Genomic DNA, 22,708 nt, shown 5'->3' with positions numbered 1-22,708 from the left:
TGTCTCTCTCCTGCTCTCTCTCAGTTCTTCTCACTTTCGCTCCCTCCCTCTGACTGCCTGTCTTTCTCGTGTTCTCTCCCTCCCTCTCACTGTCTGTCCGTCCATCTCTCTTTCTCTCCTATAGTTTCTCTCCCTCTTTCTCCCTGGACCCCTCTGCTCTGTCCCAGTGACTTGGGGAAGGGGCATTGGGAAGAGCGTGCCTCAGTGCCTGCTCTCTCTCAGGTTTTAACCCCACTGTGGGGAGGGAATGAGTGGAAGGAACATGAAGTACTTTTCTGAGGGAGTCTGAAATAGAGAAATAGAAAAAGACAAAGGGAGAGTGAAAAAAAAGAAAGAGACATGGACAGAGTGGAGATGGAGAAAATGGAGAGAGAGAAATGGGCAATAAGTGTAAAGGAGGTGGAGTAAGAAAAGGACAGAGTGAGACAGACAGGGAGAGAGAGAGAGAGTGAGAAGGACATATATGGAGGGATAAGGAGAGTGTGTGTACTTGACGATTGTTTCAGAGTGTGATCTTGCTGTGCATTACAGCAGTCAGTCAAAAGGCGAGTTAGTCTCTGCACTATGTCCTCCAGCCCAGGGGCTGTGAGTCTGCATGTGAAGGGGGAGAGGGGAGACACGGAGGGAGTGAGACAGCCAGACACAGGGGGAGGGTTTGATGGGGCTTTGGGGTTGGTGGAGAAAGGAGGGGCTGTTGTCAGAGAGATATGGAGGGAGGGATTGCATCTGATGCAAAATCTGAGACAGGGTGGAGAAGAGATCTCCACAGGAAGGATAGTCAATGCGGCCATTCAGGGGCCAATCCTGAAGATCCTGAACCGGACCAGGATCATTTAATGGGGGAGGGGAGATGATGGGCAGAAAGGAATTCCATCTGTGATACAAACCTTCTGTAATTCTGGGACTGGGATCTTGCTATACATTAAAATAGTCCCAGGCCAGTCAGTCAACCCAGACTCATTTACCGGTGTGGAAAGTGAGGACTGCAGATGCAGGAGAGTCAGAGTTACAAAGTGTGGAGCGAGAGAAGCACAGCAGGTCAGGCAGGAGAGTCAATGAGTTAAAACACTGGATTAGTGGTGCTGGAAGAGCACAACAGTTCAGGCAGCATCCAAGGAGCAGCAAAATCGATGTTTTGGGCAAAAGCCCTTCATCAGGAATAAAGGCAGTGAGCCTGAAGCGTGGAGAGATAAGCAAGAGGAGGGTGGGGGTGGGGAGAGAGTAGAATAGAGTATAATGGGTGAGTGGGGGAGGAGATGAAGGTGATATGTCAAGGAGGAGAGGATGGAGTGGATAGGTGGAAAAGGAGATAGGCATGTCGGACAAGTCCGGACAAGTCAAGGAGACAGTTTGAGCTGGAAGTTTGAAACTAGGATAAGGTGGGGGAAGGGGAAATGAGTAAGCTGTTGAAGTCCACATTGATGCCCTGGGGTTGAAGTGTTCCGAGGCGGAAGATGAGGCTTTCTTCCTCCAGGCGTCTGGTGGTGAGGGTGTGGCGGTGAAGGAGGCCCAGGACCTCCATGTCCTCGGCAGAGTGGGACGGGGAGATGAAATGTTGGGCCACGGGGCGGTTTGGTTGATTGGTGCGGGTGTCTCGGAGATGTTCCCTAAAGCACTCTGCTCGGAGGCGCCCAGTCTCCCCAATGTACAGGAGACCACATCCGGAGCAACGGATACAATAAATGATATTAGTGGAAGTGCAGGTAAAACTTTGATGGATGTGGAAGGCTTCTTTCGGGCCTTCGATAGAGGTGAGGGAGGAGGTGTGGGCACAGGTTTTACAGTTCCTGCGGTGGCAGGGGAAAGTGTCAGGATGAGAGGGTGGGTCGTAGGGGTGTGTGGACCTGACCAGGTAGTCACGGAGGCAACGGTCTTTGCGGAAAGCGGAAAGAGGTGGGGAGGGAAATATATCCCTGGTGGTGGGGTCTTTTTGGAGGTGGCGGAAATGTCGGCGGATGATTTGGTTTATGCAAAGGTTTGTACGGTGGAAGGTGAGCACCAGGGGCGTTCTGTCCTTGTTATGGTTGGAAGGGTGGGGTCTGAGCGCGGAGGTGCGGGATGTGGACGAGATGCGTTGGAGGGCATCTTTAACCACGTGGGAAGGGAAATTGCGGTCTCTAAAGAAGGAGGTCATTGGTGTGTTCTATGGAGGAACTAGTCCTCCTGGGAGCAGATACGGCGGAGGCGGAGAAATTGGGAATATGGGATGGCATTTTTGCAAGAGGTAGGTGGGAAGAGGTGTAATCCAGGTATCTGTGGGAATCGGTGGGTTTGTAAAAAATGTCAGTGTCAAGTCGGTCGTCACTAATGGAGATGGAGAGGTCCAGGAAGGGGAGCGAGGTGTCAGAGATGGTCCAGGTAAATTTAAGGTCAGGGTGGAATGTGTTGGTGAAGTTGATGAATTGCTCAATCTCCACGTGGGAGCACGAGGTGGCGCCAATGCAGTCATTAATGTAACGGAGGAAGAGGTGGGGAGTGGTGCCGGTGTAATTACGGAAGATCAACTGTTCGACATCGCCAACAAAGAGAAAGGCATAGCTGGGGCCCATACGTGTGCCCATGGCAACGCCTTTGGTCTGGAGGAAGTGGGAGGATTCAAAGGAGAAATTGTTAAGGGTGAGGACCAGTTCGGCCAAACGAATGAGAGTGTCGGTGGAAGGGTACTGTTGGGGACGTCTGGAGAGGAAAAAACGGAGGGCTTGGAGGCCCTGGTCATGGCGGATGTAGGTGTAGAAGGATATCCATGGTGAAGATGAGGCGTTGGGGGCCGGGGAAACGGAAGTCTTGGAGGAGGTGGAGGGCGTGGGTGGTGTCTCGAACGTATGTGGGAAGCTTCTGGACAAGGGGGTATAGGACCGTGTCAAGGTAGGTAGAGGTGAGTTCAGTGGGGCAGGAGCAGTCAATGATTCAGGCCTGACCTGCTGGGCTTTTCCAGCTCCACACTATTCCACTCAACGCCCTCTCCCCCAGGGAGTGGGGCTCAAAGCAGTGTTAGGGGCATCAAAATAATTGATGGGGGCATATTTAGTGAGGTAGGTATTTGGGTGGAAAAATATTTGGGGAAGGGGATAAATTTGAGAGGAGAGTGAAAATGAGGAGCAAAATATTTTTAGGGTGTTCAAAATTGGGTGAGCACTTTCAGGTCTGAAATAAAGAAAAAGAGAAAGGGAGGGTGAGAAAAAGAGAGAGAGGTAGAGAGAGAGTTAGGATGGAGAAGGGGGATGAGAGAAAGATGGGGCAGAGACAGACAGTGAGAGGGAGGGTGCGAAAGAAAGGCAGATTGAGAGAAAGAGACAGACGGGAGAGAGAAGGACAAAGAGAGAAGGGGAAGTCAGACTGAGACAAACAGGTGTTAAAGCATGGACAGACTGAAGGGGGGACACTCAGTATTCCAGTTGGTTCCAGCTCTCTCTCTCTCAATGGTTTTTCACACTTCCTCTCTCCCATTTTCCTGAGGTTTCCTTCAGCTTGTCTCTCTCTCCCTCTCTCTCTCCCTCTCTCTGGATGGTGAGCTGGTCTCTATCCCTTGCCATGTTGGTCACCTCAGAAAGCCTCCAGAAAATTCAAGAGATCAGTCTGCAGGTGATCCCTAGTTTTGTTCATTTCTGGATGGTTCCCCAAAACTTTCTATACTTCTAGCCAATTCGGAGAATCAGTTAATAGTTTGAAGCATTGCTAATCATTTGGATGGCTTGTTCCCGTTAGTTTTTTTGTGTAGCAGGACCCGGTGCCTTCCTGTCTGGGCCCTCCTTTGTTTAGTGGAGACGTTATTAGGGATATGTCTGCCCAGGGGAACTGTTGCCTTTTACATTATGCTGATGGGATAACCATCTGGCTGGTGTCTGGCTTTTGTGATTTGGGAGTATAACTTGTCCAATATACCCAGCATCTCTTGGATGTATATCTGTGTTTTAGCAAGGAGGCTGCAACATTTCACCTATTCTCACTCCCCCACCCAGTCTTTTGAATAGAAAGAAGCTTATACAATGAATTACAAACCTAATTTTAAAAGATGGTTATGTTTGTCGTCAGAGTAGCCTGCTGTTTGAGCGAAAGCCATTTTGTACATTGGTCAAGCTGATTGTCATATGGCTGATAAGTGATATCTTAGAATCCCTACAGAGCAGAAACAGGCCCTTCAGCCCATCGAGTCCACAATGACCCTCTGAAGAGAATCCAACTCAGATCCATCCCCTGATGATATCCCTGAAACCCTGCATTTCCCATGGCTATTCCAGCTCACCTGAATATCCCTCGACACTACGGAAATCTGTCAAAAATGCCCACCATTGAACAGTGGGAGAAAACCCATACACATGCAGGGAGAATGTACATACTCCACAGACAGTCACTGAAGAGTGGAATCAAACCCAGGTCTCTGGCGCTGTGAGGTGACAGTGCTAACCACTGAGTGACTGTGGCTCTCCTAACTGTTTCGACAAAACATATTCCGTTCTGAGAATCCATACAGAATTGTGATGCATCGCCAACATCCAGTGAGCAGAATAAATGCAAGTGAATGAGACCTGCTGGTTCAAACTCCAGGAATTCCCTCCCGAAGGACATTGTGGGTCCACCACCTGCAACAGTTCAAGGAGGCAGCTCACCACCAAAACCAGCTCCCGAGCAGCTACGGACAGGCAATCAATACTGGGCCCAGCCAGGAACACTCAAACACTGCAAATGAATGAGACTAAGGTGATCACCCGGGGAGTTCCATCTACTTTCCAGCTCCTGGGGGTGTATCCAGGCATTATTCACCATGATCGTACCCATCTGTTACAGCCTGCAATCCTAACCACCGGTATCCCGCGATGTATCAAGGTGAGTGCAGTTCGGACCACAGCTTGATGTGAGAGGAACCGAATTCGTTCATGACAGGCTATGGGAATGTCATGGTATGGCCTGTTCCTTCACATTTACGTAAGTGTGGTCGCTGTCAATGTCCCCTCTATCTCCATAGCATGTGGGAGGGAATCATGATAACCCATCCAAATACCTTCTTTAATGTAATTCCGATACTTTCGACTTCAAAGGTCCCCATCCTAACATTATCACTTGGGATAATTGGAATCCCTCGCACCAAGCCCAGTGCCCCACCGAGAGTATCCTTACAGCTGTCATTAACCGAGCCCTTGGTGAGCTGCTGTAACTGGCAGTGAGGCATGTTCGTGTGGGTGTTCTCCTGGAACAAATATTTCCGCTGTTTGCCACTAATCCGGGATGGGACTTTTCTCGAGCATTAAGGACCGCTGCCTTCATTTCATCATAGATGCCCCTCCCTCACTTTTGTCCCTCAGGGCCTGGTGGACAAAGTCAAATGGTGATTAATTTAATTTGTTTGTCAGCATCCAGTCCGTGTTTGGCACATTGTCGGTCTATCTCATCCAAAAATGTATCTGGGTTTGAGACAGGATCAAACAGAGTGGCCTTTTTAGTGCTGCCCACCAGCTGGGTGGCTGGAACGGCTGTTGTGTACGGAGTGAGACCATAAGCTGCTTTGCACTGGGTAACCACATGATTCATGGAATCTGAGTTCGGCTGTGACTCAGGGCTGGGGGCAAAAGGTGCAGTTACCTGGGAGACAGGCAGTGGGAGTCCCCATCTGTGGGAGGGTGTGGACGTGTCGGTGTGGGGACTGTCATTATCTCCCGGGGGAGGTAGAACACCAAAGGCACACATTATCCCATTCTGGGAGGAGTCCTAGTTCCCTAGGGATTGTATTTGCTTCTGGCACCTCCTACAAGGGCCTGATGTGTGTTACTCCATGCTGTAGGTGTTCAGGACCCATGCAGCTGCTTGGAGCTCATACACTGTCCTTCCAGATTGTCAATGTATCCAGAGGCTGTCACCCCATCCCCAGAGACCCTCCTTCACTAGATTGGACTCTTCCCAATTGTAACTGGCGTAGTCCCATGTGGGTGAGATTTTCCTGTAACGTTCTGTCCTGCTCATCGTGTTGGAGACCTAGCTCTGTCACAGCCTGTAGGTTTACCTGGGGTGACCGGATCCCAGCTGCCTTATCCCAGCCGGGGGTCCTCCAGGCTATCGGCAGTGGAGTGAGCTTTTCAGCTTCCTTCCCCGGTTCTCTATGGGTATCTCACCACAGCTCCTGTACCAGGAATCCTTCACTGCTAGGCCAGGCTGGCTTCCTGTGAAATTCTGCAGGACTGTTTCACATTTGTACCGGCTCGTGTTCCTATTGCTTTGGTTGCTTCTGTATTATGGGACACCTGGGTATGTTCGTGGAGTCACAGAGTTCTACAGCATGGAGAAAGGCTCTTTGGACCAAACTGGTCCATCCACACTAACCCCGTTTCCCTGCACTTGGCCTATATCCTTCCAATACGTTCCTCTCCATGTATTTGTCCAAGTGCCTTTTAAATATTATTAAATGTATCCTCCTCGACCACTTCCGCTGGAAGTTCATTTCATATGTGTACCTCTGGGTAAAAGCATTCACCCTCAGGTTCCCTTTTCATCTTTCCCCTTTCACCTTAAACTGATGCCCTTTCGTCCTCGATTCCCTTGGATAAAGACTGAGTGCATTCACCCTATCCATGCCTCCCATGATCTTATACACCTCTGTAAGGACACCCCTCAATCTCCTACATACTAAAGAAAATGCCCTAGCTTGTCCAACCTCTCTCTATAATCGTCTAGTTGAGTTCTGGCAACATCCTTGCAAGTTTCTTCTGCACTCTTTTCAGTTTAATAACATCCTTCCGATAGCAAGGTGGGCAAAAGTGATCACAATACTCCGAGTGCGGCGTCACTAACATCCTGCACAACTACAACAGAACTTCCCAACGTCGATATTCCATACCCTGACTGATGAAGGGCCCAGTGTGCCAAAGGCCTTCTTCACTGCCCTGTCTCCCTGAGTTCAGAGAGCCGTGCTCCTGGAATCCAAGGTCCCTCTGTTCCACTACACTCCTTCAGGCCCTACCATTCCCCATGAAACCCCTGTCTTGATGTGACTTTCCAAAATGCAAGATCTCGCACTTGTCTATACTAACCTCCATTTGCCATTTCTCAGCCCAATTCCCCAGCTGATCAAGGCCCTGTTGCAATTGCTGAGAACCTTCCTCACTTATTTTAGTGTAATCTGCAAACTTTCTAATCATGCCTTAAACATCCTCATTCAAATCATTGATATAGATAACAAACAGCAATGGGCCTAGCACTGACCAGCTCAGCGACACAATAGATCAGTGGTTAGCACTGCTGCCTCACAGCACTGTGGATCAGGGTTCAATTCCAACCTCACAGCATGGTCTGTTGGGTTAGATCCTGTTAGGGTTAGATTTCCTACAGTATGGAACAGGCCATTTGGCCCAACAAGTCCACACCGACCTGCTGAAGAGTAATCCATCCAGAGCCATTCTCCCTACCCAATATTTACCCTGGACGAATGCACCGAGCACTATGGACAACATAGCACGGCCAATTCATCTGACCTGTACATTTTTGGATTGTGGGAGGAAACCGGAGCACCCAGAGGAAACTCACGCAGACATAGGAAGAATGTGCAAACTCCACACAGACAGTCACCCGAGGCTGGGGTCAAACCCGGGTCCCTGGCGCTGTGAGGCAGCAGTGCCAACCACTGAGCCACCATGCCAACCCAACTGAGTTTGCACATTCTCCCCGTGTCTGCGTGGGTTTCCACCGGGTGCTCCGGTTTCCTCCCACAGTCCAAAGATGTGCAGGTCAGGTAAATTGGCCATGCTCAATTGCCTATAGTGTTCATGGATGTGTAAGTAAGTTGCATTAGCCAGGGGTTAATGTAGAGTAACAGGATACGGGAATGGGTTTGGGTGGAATAATCTTCAGAGGGCCACTAGACTTGTTGGGCTGAAGGGCCTGTTTCCACAGTGGAGGGATTCTATGATTCTATAGCCGCTGAGGCACACCACTAGTCGCAGGCCTCCAGTCTGACTGTTACCCTCTGCTTCCAGCCATCAAGCCAATTGTGTACTCAGTTTGCTCATGGACCCTTGATTCCATGCGATTTAACCTTCCAGAGCAAGGTACCATGTGGAACCTTATGAAAGGCCTTCCTGAAATCTGTAGAGTCTACATGTACTGGCCTGCCCTCGAAAACCTTCCTGATCACTTCATCAAAGAACGCTAACAAATTTGTGAGGCATGGTCTGTGCAGACTACTCCCAATCAAACGTTCTATTTCCAAATGCATAGCATCTTCTCAAGTAATTTACTTACCATGGATGTTGGATATACTGATCTATAGTTCACAGGTTTTCCTTTGCAGCCCTTCTCGAACAAGGACACAACATTTGCTGCCCTCCAAAATCTGGGACCTCACCCGTAGGAAATGTTGATGCAAAAAGATCAGCCAGGGACCCCACAATTTCTTCTCTCGCCTCTTGCACTGTTGTTGGATATATTTGGTCAGGAGATTTATCCACGTTCATACATTCTAATACATTCAACACATCCTCTTCTGTGATATGGACTGTCCCCAAGAGATGATCACTACCTTCCCCAAGTTCCCAACACTTCATGTGCTTCTCCACGGTCAACACAGAGGAGAAATAACTCTTGTGATTCTGCATATACATGTCCATGAAGAGTCCTATTCTCTCTCTATTTATTCTTTTTCTTTTAATATACTTCAAGAATCTCTTTGGATTCACCCAAATTTTCTCAGCCTAGGTCATCTGCCCTCCTGATTTCCTTCTTCAGTAAACTCTTGTATCCCTTATGTATCCCCAGGGATTCCCTTGACCCCAGCTGCCTGTACCTGAGCCATGTCTGCTTTTTTTCTGGTTAATGCCTCAATGTCTCTTGTCATCCAGGGTTCCTTATTCCTGCCAACCGTGCTCTTCCCACTCACAGGAACGTACACATCTTGAACTGTAGTTATCCCACATTGAAAGAGCTTCCACCTACCAGGGGTCCAGTTGCCTGCAAACAAACTTCTCAAACCAACCCCTGCAAGCTGCTGGCTAACTCCGTCAGAATGTGCTTTGCCCCAATGTAGAACTAGCACCTGGGGAACATTCTGTCTCACTCCACAATGATTACAATATTAATAGAACTGTGGTCACTGGTTCCAAAGTGCTCCCCCACTGTCACCTCACTCCGAACATTCTGGTAGGGTTGTTTACCTTCTTTTTAGAAATAACTGGACAACACCATCAGCATCTCAATGTGCACTTGTGAGACTTTATCACTTCCAAGAGAAGGAATGGGACCCAGAAATCTCCATTTAATCTGGCTCCTATCAAAATTCCCAGGGAGAGTACTGCCAAGGTTATCAGTGTTCCCAGCTAACTACAGCAAGGCACAGAAAGGATTCAAAGTGAATCTTCACTGAAACGGTTCTCATGTAAATATTCCAGATTAGTTTGAGAATGGACTTAGATCTGGAGGAAAGCTTCCTCGAAATGCCTCCATCGAACACTCTGGAGATTGAGAGCACATAGTGTTCTCTCAATGTTGTCACAGTCAAATACACAAAGGACAGGATTAATTATTAATACCTGCATCTTTCTGACCTGATCTGGGAGAGATGGGTCAGGAGGGGGAGATGGCTTTGTTGGGTCGGGATCAGTCAGGGAGGGGGTGAGTGCCGTGTTGGATAGCGATCAGTCAGGGAGGGGGATATTGCAGTGTTGGGGAGGGATCAGTCAGGGAGGGGGGAGATTGCAGTGTTGGATAGGGATCAGTTAGTGAGGGGGAGACTGCAGTGTTGGGTGGAGATCAGTCAGGGAGGGGGAGATTGCAGTGTTGTGTAGGGATCAGTCAGGGAGGGGGAGATTGCAGTGTTGGGTAGGGATCAGTCAGGGAGGGGGAGTTTGCAGATTTGGGTAGGGATCAGTCAGGGAGGGGGAGATTGCAGTGTTGGATAGGGATCAGTCAGGGAGGGAGAGATTGCAGTGTTGGATAGGGATCAGTCAGGGAGGGGGAGATTGCAGTGTTGTGCAGGGATCAGTCAGGGAGGGGGAGATTGCAGTGTTGGATAGGGATCAGTTAGGGAGGTGGTGATTGCAGTTTAAGGTAGGGATCAGTCAGGGAGGGGTTGTGTGCAGTGTTGGGTAGCGATCATTCAGGGAGGGGAAGATTGCAGTGTTGGGTAGGGATCATTCAGGGAGGGGGTGAGTGCGGTGTTGGGCAGGGATCAGTCAGGGAGGGGGAGATTGCAGTGTGGGGTAGGGATCAGTCAGGGAGGGGGTGAGTGCTGTGTTGGGTAGGGATCAGTCAGGGAGGGGGAGATTGCAGTGTGGGGTAGGGATCAGTCAGGGAGGGGGTGAGTGCAGTGTTGGGTAGGGATCAGTTAGTGAGGGGGAGATTGCAGTGTTTTGGTTGGGATCAGTCAGGAAGGGGGTGGTTACAGTGTTGGGTAGTTATCAGTCAGGGAGGGAGAGATTACAGTGTTGGGTATGGATCAGTCGGGGAGGGGGCAAGTGCAGTGTTTTGTAGTGATAGAGGGAAATCAGGAGGGCAGAAAGGGGACTTGAGATTGTTTGGCAAATGTTTTTATAAATCCATAAAGAACAAAAGGGTCACTGGGGAGAGTATAAGGCCCCCAAAGATGAATACTACCTGCACGTGGAGCTGCAGGAGATGGGGGAGAAACTGAACAAGTATTTCCTGTAGAGAAGGACCAGGAAGATATAGAATAGAATGATGTTTTGGGAAATAGCATTGGGAAATAGATGATGTCATCTTGCAAAATGTCCACATTACAGAGGAGGAGGTGTTGGATGTCTTGAAATGGTTAAAGGTGGATAAATCCCCAGGACCTTATCAGGTATACTCTCGATCTCTGTGGGAAGCTAGAGAAGTGTTTGCTGGGCCTCTTACTGAGATATTTGCATCATCGATAGTCACAGGTGAGGTGCCAGAAGACTGGAGGTTGGCAAACATGGTATCACTGTTTAGGAAAGCTGGTATGGAAAAGTCAGGGAACTTCAGACTGGTTCACCTGACATCAGTCATGGGCACGTTGAAAGACGGATACATGAGGGACAGGAATTATATGTGTTTAGAAAGGCAATGTCTAATTGGGGATAGTCAGCATTGCATTGTGCGTGGGAAATCATATCTCAAGATGTTGATTTTTTTGAAGTAGTAACAAAAGGATTGATGAGGGCAGCGCGGTGGATGTGAGTGATATGGACTTCAGTAAGGTGTTCGAAATGTTTCCACATGGGAGATTGGAGAGCAAGGATAGATCTCATGGAATACAGGGAAAACCAGCCATTTGGATACAGAACTGGCACGAAGGTAGAAGACAGAGGGTGGTTGTGGAGGGTGTTTTTTTCAGACTGGAGACCTGTGACCAGTGGAGTGCCACAAGGATCGGTGCTGCGTCCACTACTTTCCATTAATGATATAAATGATTTGAATGTGAACACAGCAGGTATAGTTAGTAAGTTTGCAGATGATACCAAAATTAGAGGTGTAGTGGACAGTGAAGATTGTTACTTCATATTACAACGGGATGGTGAACTGATGGACCAATGGGCTGAGGAGTGGCAGATGGAGCTTCATTTAGATAAATGGGAGGTGCTACATTTTGGAAAAGCAACTCTTCGCAGGACTGATACACTTAATGTTAATGTCCCAGGGAGTGTTTCTGAACAAAGAGACCTTGGATTGCAGGTTCATTGTTCCTTGAAAGGAGAATCGTGGGTCGATAGGATAGTGAAAAAGGAGTTTGGTATGCTTGTGTTTACTGATCAGTGCATTGAGTAGAGGAGTTGGGAGGTCATGTTCTGGCTGTACAGGACATTGGATAAGCCAGTTTTGGCTTATTGCGCGCAATTCTTGTCTCCTCCCTATCGGAATGATGTGTAAATTGAAATGGTTCAGAAAAGATTTGCAAAGACGCTGACAGGATTGGAGGATTTGAGCGAAAGGGAGAGGTTAAATGGGCTGGGGATGTTTTCCCCGGAATGTCTGAGGCTGAGGGGTAACCCATATGGAGGTTTATAAAGGCATGGGAGGCATGGTTAGGTTTAACAGACACGATCTTTTCCCTGGGGTGGGGTAGTCCAGAACTGGAGGGCCTAGGTTCAGGATGAGAGGGGAAAGATATAAAAGGAACGTAAGGGATAACGTTTTGATGTGGAGGGTGTTGCATGTATGGAATGACCTGCCAGATGAAGTGGTAGAGACTGGTACAATTACTGCATTTAAAAGGCATCTAGATAGGTATACGAACAGGAAGAGTTGAGAGGGACTTGGGCCAAGTGCTGGCAAATGTGATGAGATTATGTTAGGATATGTTGGTGGTGTGGATGAGTTGGACCGAAGGCCCTGTTTCTGTGCTGTACATCTCTATGACCGTAAATGTTTTCCACTGTCCATTTTTAGCCATACACTTCACTGTTTCCCCTGTTTACCTTGGTCAGCTCCCCTCTCAAACACATGTCAATGGCTTTGGTTGTGATTGTTGGGTGTGCTTTATGATCACTTTAACAATCCATCATCTCGCTGAATTCCACTACACTACAATTTCACAGAGGATATCTCAGTGTGACAATACTCCTTCCCTCAGCGTCATCACCCAACGGTCAATCTGAGATAGTCACCTCCCTGGCCATTTGCACAATGTGTTATTCAAAGAAACACTGACACAAACATTCAAAGAGGAGTTCGGAGAACATCACTTTTACCGATGTGACTGTCGCAGATTATACAAAGACTGAAGTCTCCCAGAATTATCACAGTGCCTTTGTATTACACAGGAATACATTGGAATGTGGAACAGGGTTGAGCAAATAAATGCTGTTTGGCAGCCTCTAAACTGTTCTCCTGCTTGTGTTTTTGACACGTGTTACCCAGAATCTGCATTCAGACTGATTCAGCTTCGTCATCTGAGGCCAAATGCTTTCTCTGTAATGCCTTTGTTACCCATTACTGTCAGGGTTACCCATCCTGCACTCCCTGATACCCCTAAAGGTGGTGTCCAATAAAATATTCATGTTCCACCTTTTGTTCACCGTGTCACCACTAAATCTCATTTATCTCTGTGCCACAGTCCATTCACCTTATTGCAGAGACTTTACCCAGTCCAAAAAAGAACACTACGATTGACTCTTTCCACAATTTCTTGTCACAGTCCAATTCACTGATGTACAGTTTCAGTTAAACTCTGTCTCTCCCTGTTCCTTTCTGCTTGTCTTCAGCTACATCACCATTTTCTCTTTGGATTTGGAAAGCTCCTTTCACCTGAACCCTGGCCCTGCATCATTCCTGATGAAGGGCTTTTGCCCAAAACGTCAATTTCGCTGCTCGTTGGATGCTGTCTGAACTGCTGTGCTCTTCCAGCACCACTAATCCTGCATCATCTATGTCAGTTTAACGTCCTGTCCATAAGCTTACCGACATGGTTGGCCAGGACACTGCTCCCAGCAGTGTGGTGTTTAATTCACCCATGGGATGTTGCTGTCTCTGGCTGGCCAGCATCGCATGTCCACCCCGAGCTGCCCTTGAGCTGAGTGCCTTGCTGGATGATTACAGAGAGCAGTTTAGAGTCAACCCCATCGCTCTGGGTCTGGATCATGTGTAGGCCAGACCCGCTGTCTATAATAGATTTCCTTCCTAAAAGGATATTAAGCAGTTAGATGGGTTATACTGGACACCAGCATTAACATCTGGATGAACAGTCGGGTGAGAATAGCACGAGGCCATCAGCTGTCCCACTCGTAGCTCACCTGTCACTGAGTACTGATCCCCGTGCACCATGAATCACAACCCTTTCATCATGACCATTGTGTGATCCTGATACCTTCCTGCACTCTGGTGATATCACTCAGTCTCTCTCCATGTGGTATCCCTCACTGTGTGGGTCTAATTGCTGCCTCTGTCAGCGTCTCTCACACTTGCAGCTACTCCAGATCCTGAGCCAACAGAATTCTCCATTCCAGAGAGACACAGCAGAACAGGCCAGCGATGGAGACTGGGATTTTCCAGATCTCTGTGGGATTCAGGGCCATTCTCCATGTGTAACCCTCACTGCATCAGTCTAATTTCCCATTCTGTCTGTTTCTCTGTCTCCTGTAGGTCATCTGGATGTTCCTGTCTCAGCCGAATTCCTAACTCTTGTCTCGTCCATAACCACATCAAAGACGCTTGGTCAGTCAGAGAGACATGAAGAGGGAGGTCTGGAGCCTTCAGTTAATCCTGCAGCCGGTAAGATCACTCACAGTAAACAGCACAGGGAGCGGTTAGTGACCTTCTGTATTCAGACCTGGAAGACAGGACATAGACACAGAGCTGGGGAAGGAACAGCAACATTCTCGGCTTCATTCACATCATCTTGCGAGGGACCTGCTTTCACCTCTGCTGTACTGGTCCTCCCTGAGACATCTCTCTCTGACTCTCTCTCTCTCTCTCCCTCCCTCTCTCTCACACCCTCACTCTCATTCTCTCTTTCTCACCCTCTCTTTCTCTCTCACCCCCTCACTCACTCTCCACCCAAACTCTCTCTCTCACCCGACTTCTCTCTCCCTCGCGTCCCTCTCTCTCTCATCCCTCTGTCACTGGATCGCCCTCTATCTCTCCCTATCATGCTCTGCCTCCTCGCTATCTATCTTTCTCTCTCTCTCTCTCGCTCGCTCTCTCTCTCTTGTCCGCTTCTCGTGCGCTCTCTCGCTCTCAAACTCTGTCTTATTTCCATCCCCTCCCTCCTGCTCATTTGCACCTCTCTCTCTCTCTCTTGCCCCCCTCTCTCTCGCTCACACCCCCTCGCACTCTCAACCCATCTCTCTCACCCTGTCTCTCTTCCCGCCTCTCACTCTCTTACCCTCTCTCTCTGCCCCTCTCGTGCTCTCTTCCCCCTCTCTCACTCCACCTCTCTCCATCTCTCTCCCCACAACCCCTCTCTCCCTTCTCCCCTTCTCTCTCCCCCCTCTCACCCCCTTTCTCTCACCCTATCGCTCTCATTCCCCCTTTCACCCTCTCCCCTTTCTCTCCCTCCTCTCTCTCCCGCTCTCTTTCCCCCCTCTCTCACCCCCTTTGTCTCTCCCCCTCTCCCCCTCTCTCTCTCACCCTCTCTTTCACCCCTCTCCCTCCCCCTTCTCTCCCCTTTCTCTCTCCCCCTCTCTTCCGCCTCTCTCTCACCCACTTTCTCTCACCTCCCTCTATCTCCCCCTTCTCCCCCTCTCTCTCTTCCACTCTCTTAGCCCTCTCTCACACCCCTCTCTCCCCCTCTCTCATTCCCCTCCCCACCCCTCTCTCTCCCCCCTCTCTCTACCCCCTCTCTCTCACCTCTCTCTCACACCCCTCTCTCTCATCCCTTTCTGACCCCTCCCCCCTCTGTCCATCACTCCCCCACTCTCCCACTCTCTACACCCCTCTCTCACCCACTCTCACTCCTCCACTCTTTCTCACCCCCTCTCTCTTTCTCACCCGCTCTCCCTTCCACCCCGATCTCTCTCATCGCCCCTCTCGCCCTCAACTTCTCACCCCTCACTCTCTTTCCACTCACTCTCTCTTACCCCTCTCTCTCATCCCCTCTCTCTCTCACGCCTCTCTCTCACCTTCTCTCTCACCCTCTCTCAGTCTGTCTCTCTCTCACCCCCCCTTTCTCACCCGCTCTCTCTTCCACTCCGATCTTTCTCACACCCCTCTCTCTCTCTCACCCCCTCTATCTCAGCCCTCTCTCTCTCTCAGCTCTCTCTCTCCCCAGTCTCTCCCACCCTGATCTCTCTCACACACCCCCTCTCTCACCCCTCTCTCTCACACACACCTCTCTCTCTCACCCCTTCTCTGTCACCCCCTCTCACTCACCCCCTCTCCCTCAGGCCCTCTCTCTGTCTCACCTCCTCTCTTTCTCAGCCTGTCTCTCTGTCACCCACTGTCTCTTTCTCACCCGCTCTCTCTTCCACCCCTCTTTCTCCCTCACTCCTCTCTCTCTCTCACACCTCTCTCTCTCACCCTCTCTCTCTCACCCCCTCTCTCTCACCCACTCTCTCCCTCCCCCCTCTCTCAGCCTGTATCTCTGTCACGCCCTGTCTCTTTATCACCCGCTCTCACTTCCACCACTCTCTCTACCGCACCCCTCTCTCTCATCCCTCTCTCTCTCTCACCCCTCTCTCTCTTATCCCTCTCTCTCACACAAATCTCTCTCTCTCCTTCTCTCTCACCAGTTCTCTGTCACCCAGTCTCTCTCACCTCCTCTCTCTCAGGCTTTCTCTCTTTCACCCACTCTCTTTCACCCTCTCTCTCTCTCAGCCTGTCTCTATCTCACCTCCTGTCTCTTTCACACCCGCGCTCTCTTCCACCCCGATCTCTCTCACACCCCCTCTCTAACTCACCCCCCCTCTCTCACCCCTCTCTCTCACACCCCTCTCTCATCCCTCTTTCTCACTCACCCGCTGTCTCTCTCACCCCACTCTCTCTCTCACTCCACTCTCTCACTCCTCTCCTTCTCCCACCCCCTCTCTCTCACCACTCTCTCTCTCACACCACTTCACTCTCACCCTTCTCTCTCTCACTCCTCTCTCTCCCATCCCCATCTCTCTCCCACCCTGTCTCTCTCGAACCACTTTGTCTCTCACACCCTCTCTCTCAAACCCCCTCTCTCTCACCCCCCTCTCTCTCAACCCCTCTCCATCTCAACCCTCGCTTTCACTCCTTCTCTCTCTCACCCTCTTCTCTCTCAACCCATCACTCTCTCTCAACCCATCACTCTCTCCCTCTCTCTCCCACCCCATCTCTCACCCCCTCTCCCTTATCTCCCCTCTCTCCCCCTCTTCCCATCCTCTCTCTTTCTCATTCCCTCTCTCTCTCTCACCCCTCTCTCTCACACTGCCCCTCTCTCTCAAACCCCTCTCACTCACTCCCCCCTCTCTCACACCCACTCTCTCTCTCACCCCTACTCTCTCTCACTCTCTCTCACCCCTCTCTCTCACCCCGCTCTCTCTCACCACCCCCTGTCTCACACCCCTCTCTCTCACTACCCCTTTATCACACCCCTCTCTCTCACTCCGTCTCTCTCTCTCATCCCCTCTCTCTCACTACCCTTTCTCACACCCCTCTCTCTCACCCCCTCTCTCTCATCCACACTCTCTCACTCCCTCTCTCTCTCACCCCTCTCTCTCACCCCCTCTCTCTCACACACACCCTGCCTCACCACCTCTCTCTCATCCCCCTCTCTCAACCCCAATCTCTCAACCCCTCACTTTCTCCTACCTCACTCCTCTCTCTGTCACCCCATCTCTCTCCCACCCCAATCTCTCTTATTCTTATTCCCCTCTCTCTCACACCCCTCTCTCTCACTCTCTCTCTTTCATCCCCCCTCACCCCCTCTCTCTCTCACCTGCTCTCTCTCACTCTCTCAAACCACCTCTCTCTCTTACCCCCTCTCTCTCAATCCCACACCCTCTCTCCCACCCCCTGTCTGTTTTAACTCCACTCTTTCTCACCCCTTTGTCTCTCCCCTTTCTCTCACCCCCCTCACATCACCCGCTCTCCCTCTCACCCCTTCTCTCTCTCCCCCTCTCATCTCACCCTCTTTCTCACCTCCCTCATCCCCTCTATCTCTCACCTGCTCTCTCGCTCTTCCAAACCATATCTCTCTCTCCCCCCTCTCTTTTTCTCTTTCACCACTCTCTGTTTCCCAGCAACTCTCTCTCTCTCACCCTCTCTCAACCCCTCACCCGCAGTCTCTCTTACCCCTCTCCCTTGCTCTCAAACCTCCTCTTTCTCTTACCCTTCTCTCTCTCACTCCCTCCCTCTCTCCCACTCAATATCTCTCTCTCTCACCCCATCTCACTCACACCGTATCTCACTCAACCCCTCTCTCACCCACGTTCTCTCTCTCTCCCAGCCACTCTCTGTCTCACCTCCACTCATTCTCTGACCCACTCTCACTCCCCCTTTTTCTCTCCCCCTTTGTCTCTCCCATTTTCTCTCTCACTCCCTCACATCGCCCCATCTCTCATCCCTCTTTCTCACTCACCCGCTGTCACTCTCACCCCACTCTCTTTCTCACTCCACTCTCTCTCCCACCCCTCCCTCTCTCTCTCACCCCCTCTCTCTCACCCCTCTCCCTCTCACCCCTCTCTCTCACCCCCCTCTCTCTCACCACTCTCTATCACCCCTCTCTCTCTTTCACCCCTCTCTCTCCCATCCTCATCTCTCTCCCACCCTGTTTTTCTCGAACCCCTTTCTCTCTCACACTCTCTCTCTCAACTCCCCTCTCTCTCAACCCCCATCTCTCTCACCCCCTCTCTCTCACTCCCATCTCTCTCTCAACCCCCATACATCCACTCTTTCTCTGACCCCCTCTCTTTCTACCACCTCTCTCTTTCTCAGCCTTCTCTCCCTTTCTCACCCCTCTCTCTCACCCTCTCTCTCACCTTCTCTCTCTCTCACCCTCTCTCTCTCACAACCCCTCATCCCCTCTCTCTCACCCGCTCTCTCGCTCCATCAAATCTCCCTCTCTCTCTCACCCCCTCTCATTCACTCCCTCTCTCTTTCTCAGCCCATCTCTCTCTCTCTCTTACCCTCTCTCTCACTCCCTCCCTCTTTCCCAATCTCTCTCTTTCTCCTCCCCTCTCTCTTTCTCACTCCCTCTCGCTCTCACCCCAATTCACTCTCACCCTCTCTCTCAATCTCTCTGTCTCCCCCACAGCTTCTATCCCACCCCCTCTCTGTCTCACTTCCATTCTTTCTCTGACCCACTCTCTCTCACCCTTTGTCTCTCCTCCCCTTTGTCTGTCCCCCTTTCTCTCTCACACCCCCTCACATCGCCCTCTCTCTCTCACAACCCTCTCTCTCACTCACCCGCTCTCTCTCACCCCACTCTCTCTCTCACCCTCTCTCTCACCCCCTTCTCTCTCTCTCACCCTTTCTCTCATCCCCTCATCCCCTCTCTCTCACTCACCCGCTCTCTCTCTCACCCCACTCTCTCTCTCACTCTCTCTCTCTTATCCTCTCTCTCACCCCCCTTATCCCTCTCTCTCTCTCTCACCCTCTCTCTCTCATCCCTCTCTCTCTTTCTCAGGCCCTCTCTCTCATCCCCCTTCTCTCTCTCTCACCCTCTATCTCTCATCCCTCTCTCTCTTTCTCAGGCCCTCTCTCTCACCCCCCTTATCCCTCTCTCTCTCTCACCCTCTCTCTCTCATCCTTCTCTCTCTTTCTCAGGCCCTCTCTCTCATCCCCCTTCTCTCTCTCTCAACTGCATATCTCACCCCCCTTTCGACCCTTCACCCGCTCTGTCTCTCACCCTTCTCTCTCTCTCAAACCTCCTCTCTCTCTTAAGCCCTCACCCGCTCTCTCTCACGCCCCCCTCTCTCTTACCCTTCTCTTTCTCTCACTCACTCCTTCTTTCCCACCCTCTCCCAGTCTCTTTCTCATCCCCTCTCTCTCCTTCTCACTCCCTCTCTTACCCCATCTCACTCTCACCGTCTCTCACTCTCGCCCTTCTCTCTCTCTCACCCCTCTCTCTCCCATCCCCATCTCTCTCTCTCCCCGTCTCGCTCGAATCCTCTCCCTCTCACCCCTCGCTCTCACCCCCCCTCACACCCCTCGCTCTCAACCCCTACTCTCAACCCCTCTCCCTCTCACCCCTCGCTCTCACCCCCCACACCCCTCGCTCTCAACCCCTACTCTCAACCCCTCTCTCTCACCCCTCTCTCTCACCCCTTCTCTTTCTCACCCCTCTTCTCTCTCTCAACACCTCTCTCTCAACCCCTCTCACTCTCAAACATCCTCTCTCAACCCCTCACCCGCTCTCTCTCACACCGCCTCTCCCTCATACCCTTCTCTCTCTCACTCCCTCCCTCTCTCCTACCCTCTCTCTGTCTAGTTTTCTCCTCTTACTCCATCTCACTCCCATTTCTCTCTCTCTCTCCCCCTCTCTCTCCCACTCTCTCTCTCCCACCCCCTCTCTGTCTCACCTCTACTCTTTCTCTGACCCACTCTCGATCCCACTTTGTCTGTCCCCCTTTCTCCCTCACTCCACTCACCTTGCTCTGTCTCTCTCACCACTCTCTCTCACTCACCCCCTCTCTCTAACCCCACTCTCTCTCTCACCCCACTCTCTCTCCGACACCTCTCTCTCTTCCACCCCTCTCTTTCTCACCCGTCTCTCTCTCTTCCACTCCCTCTCTTTCTCACTTCCTCTCCCTTTCACCCCCTCTCTCTCTCTCCCCACTCTCTCTCTCACCCTTCTCTCTCTCTCTCACCCCCTCTCCCATCCCCATTTCTCTCCCACCCCCTCTTCATCTCAACCACTCTTTCTCAAAACCTCTCTCTCGAACCCTCTCTCTCTCTCACTCCTCGCTCTCACCCCTCTCTCAACCCCTATCTCAATCCTTCTCTCTCAACCTCTCTCTCTCTCTCTCACCCCTCTCTCTCCCATCCCCATCGCTCCCCCATCCTGTCTCTCTCGAACCCCTTTCTCTCTCACACCCTCTCTCTCAACCCCCCTCTCTTACTTCCCTCTCTCTCAATCCCTCTCACTCTCAACCCCCCTCTCTCTCTCATCCCCTCTCTCTCAACCCCTCTCTCTCAACCCCTCTCTCTCTCACCCTTTCTCTCTTTCACCCACTTCTCTCTCTCAACCCCTCTCTCTCCCCTCCCCTCTCTCCCCCCCCTCTCTCACCCCTCTGTCTCACCACCTCTCTCTCTCACCCCCTCTCTCAATCCCTCTCTCTCACCCCCTCTCTCAAACCCATCTCTCAAAGCCCTAACTCTCTCCCACCTCACTCCCTCTCTCACCCCCTCACCCTCTCTCTCTGTCACCCCCTCTCTCTCCCACCACAATCTCTCTTATTCTTATTCCCCTCTCTTTCTCACATCCCTCTCACACACACACACCCTCGCTCCCTCAAACCCTCCCTCTCTCCCACCCTCTCTCTGACCCTTTCTCATCCCCTCTCCCTCCTTCTCACTTCCTTACTCTCACCACCCCTCTCTCTCACCCCTTCTCACTCTCACCCTCTCTCTCTCTCAGCCCCCCCTCTCCCTCACCCTGCCCTCTTTCATCCCCGCTCTCTCACCACCTCTCTCTCATCCCCACTCCCACACACCTCACATCCACTCTTTCTCTGACCCCCTCTCTTTCTCCCCTTCTCTATATTTCTCAGCCCTCTCTCTCTCTCCCTTTCTATCTTTCTCACCCTTCTCTCACCCACTCTCTCACCCCCTTCCCTCTCTCTCACCCTCTCTCTCTCACACTCTCTCTCACCCCCTCATCCCCTCTTTCTCTCTCGCCCGGTCTCTTTCGCTCTCTCAAACCCTCTCTCTCTCTCACCCTCCCTCTCTATCTTTCTCAGCCCCCACTCTCTCACCCCCCTTCTCTCTATCAACCCCATATCTCAAAACCCTCTCGCCCCCTCACCCGCACTGTCTCTCACCCGTCTCTCTCTCTCAAACCTCCTCTCTCTCTTAACCCCTCACCCGCTCTCTCTCACACCCCCTCTCTCTCTTACCTTTCCCTTTCTCTCACTCCCACCCTCTCTCCCAGTCTCTTTCTCACCCCCCTCCTGCTCACTCCCTCTCTTACCCCATCTCACTCTCACCGTCTCTCTCTCACCCTTCTCTCTCTCTCACCCCTCTCTCTCCCATCCCATCTCTCTCTCTCGAACCCTCTCCCTCATCCCCTCGCTCTCACCCCCTTCACACCCCTCGCTCTCACGCCTCCTCTCTCCACCCGTCTCTCTCTCAACACCTCTCTCTCCCACCCCTCTCTCTCACCCCTTCTCTTTCTCACCCCTCTTCTCTCTCTCAAACCCTCTCTCAACCCCTCTCTCTCTCTCAAACCTCCGCGCTCTCTTACCCCCTCACCCGCTTTCTCACACCATCTCTTTCTCTCCTATCCTTCTCTCTCTCATTCCCTCCCTCTCTCCCACCCTCTCTCTGTCTGTTTCTCATTCCTCTCTCTCTTACCCCATCTCACTCTCACCGTCTCTCTCTCTCCCACTCTACCTTTCCTACCCCCATCTGTCTCACCTCCACTCTTTCTCTGACCCACTCTCACTCCCACTTTGTCTCTCCCCCTTTTTCTCACACCCCACTCTCTCACTCACCCGCTCTCTCCCTCACCCCACTCTCTCTCTCACCCCACTCTCTCTCTCCCACCCCTCTCTCTCTTCCACTCCCCCTCTTTCTCACTCACTCTCTCTCGCACCCTTCTCTTTCTCTCTCCCTTTCTCTCCCACCCCATCTTTCTCCATTCCCCATCTATCCCACCCCCTTTCTCTCCCTCTCTCACGAACCCTCTCTCTCTCACACCTCTCTCTCAACCCCCCTCTCTCACATCCCTCGCTCTCACCCCCCCTCACAACCCCTCTCTCCCTCACCCCTCTCTCTCACCCCTTCTCTTTCTCACACCCTCTGTCTCACCCCCTCTCTCACCCCCTCGCTCAACCCCTCTCTCTCACCACCTTCTCTCAACCCTCATCTCTCAACACCCCTCACTCTCTTCCTCGTTCACTCCCTCTCTCAACCCTTCACACACACTCTCTCTCTGTCACCACCTCTCTCTCCCACCCCAATGTCTCTCACATCCCCTCTCTCTCACCTCCCTCTCTCACTCTCTCTCTCACAGCCCTCTTCTCTCTCTCAAACCCTCTCTCAACCCCTCTCTCTCTCAAACCTCCGCGCTCTCTTACCCCCTCACCCGCTCTCTCACACCATCTCTCTCTCCTACCCTTCTCTCTCATTCCCTCCCTCTCTCCAACCCTCTCTCTATCTCTTTTTCATCCCCTCTGTCTTTCTG

Source organism: Chiloscyllium punctatum, chromosome 43 (assembly GCF_047496795.1).
Source record: "Chiloscyllium punctatum isolate Juve2018m chromosome 43, sChiPun1.3, whole genome shotgun sequence".
NCBI classification, from domain to species: domain Eukaryota; kingdom Metazoa; phylum Chordata; class Chondrichthyes; order Orectolobiformes; family Hemiscylliidae; genus Chiloscyllium; species Chiloscyllium punctatum.
This window is presented reverse-complemented; position numbering follows the sequence as displayed.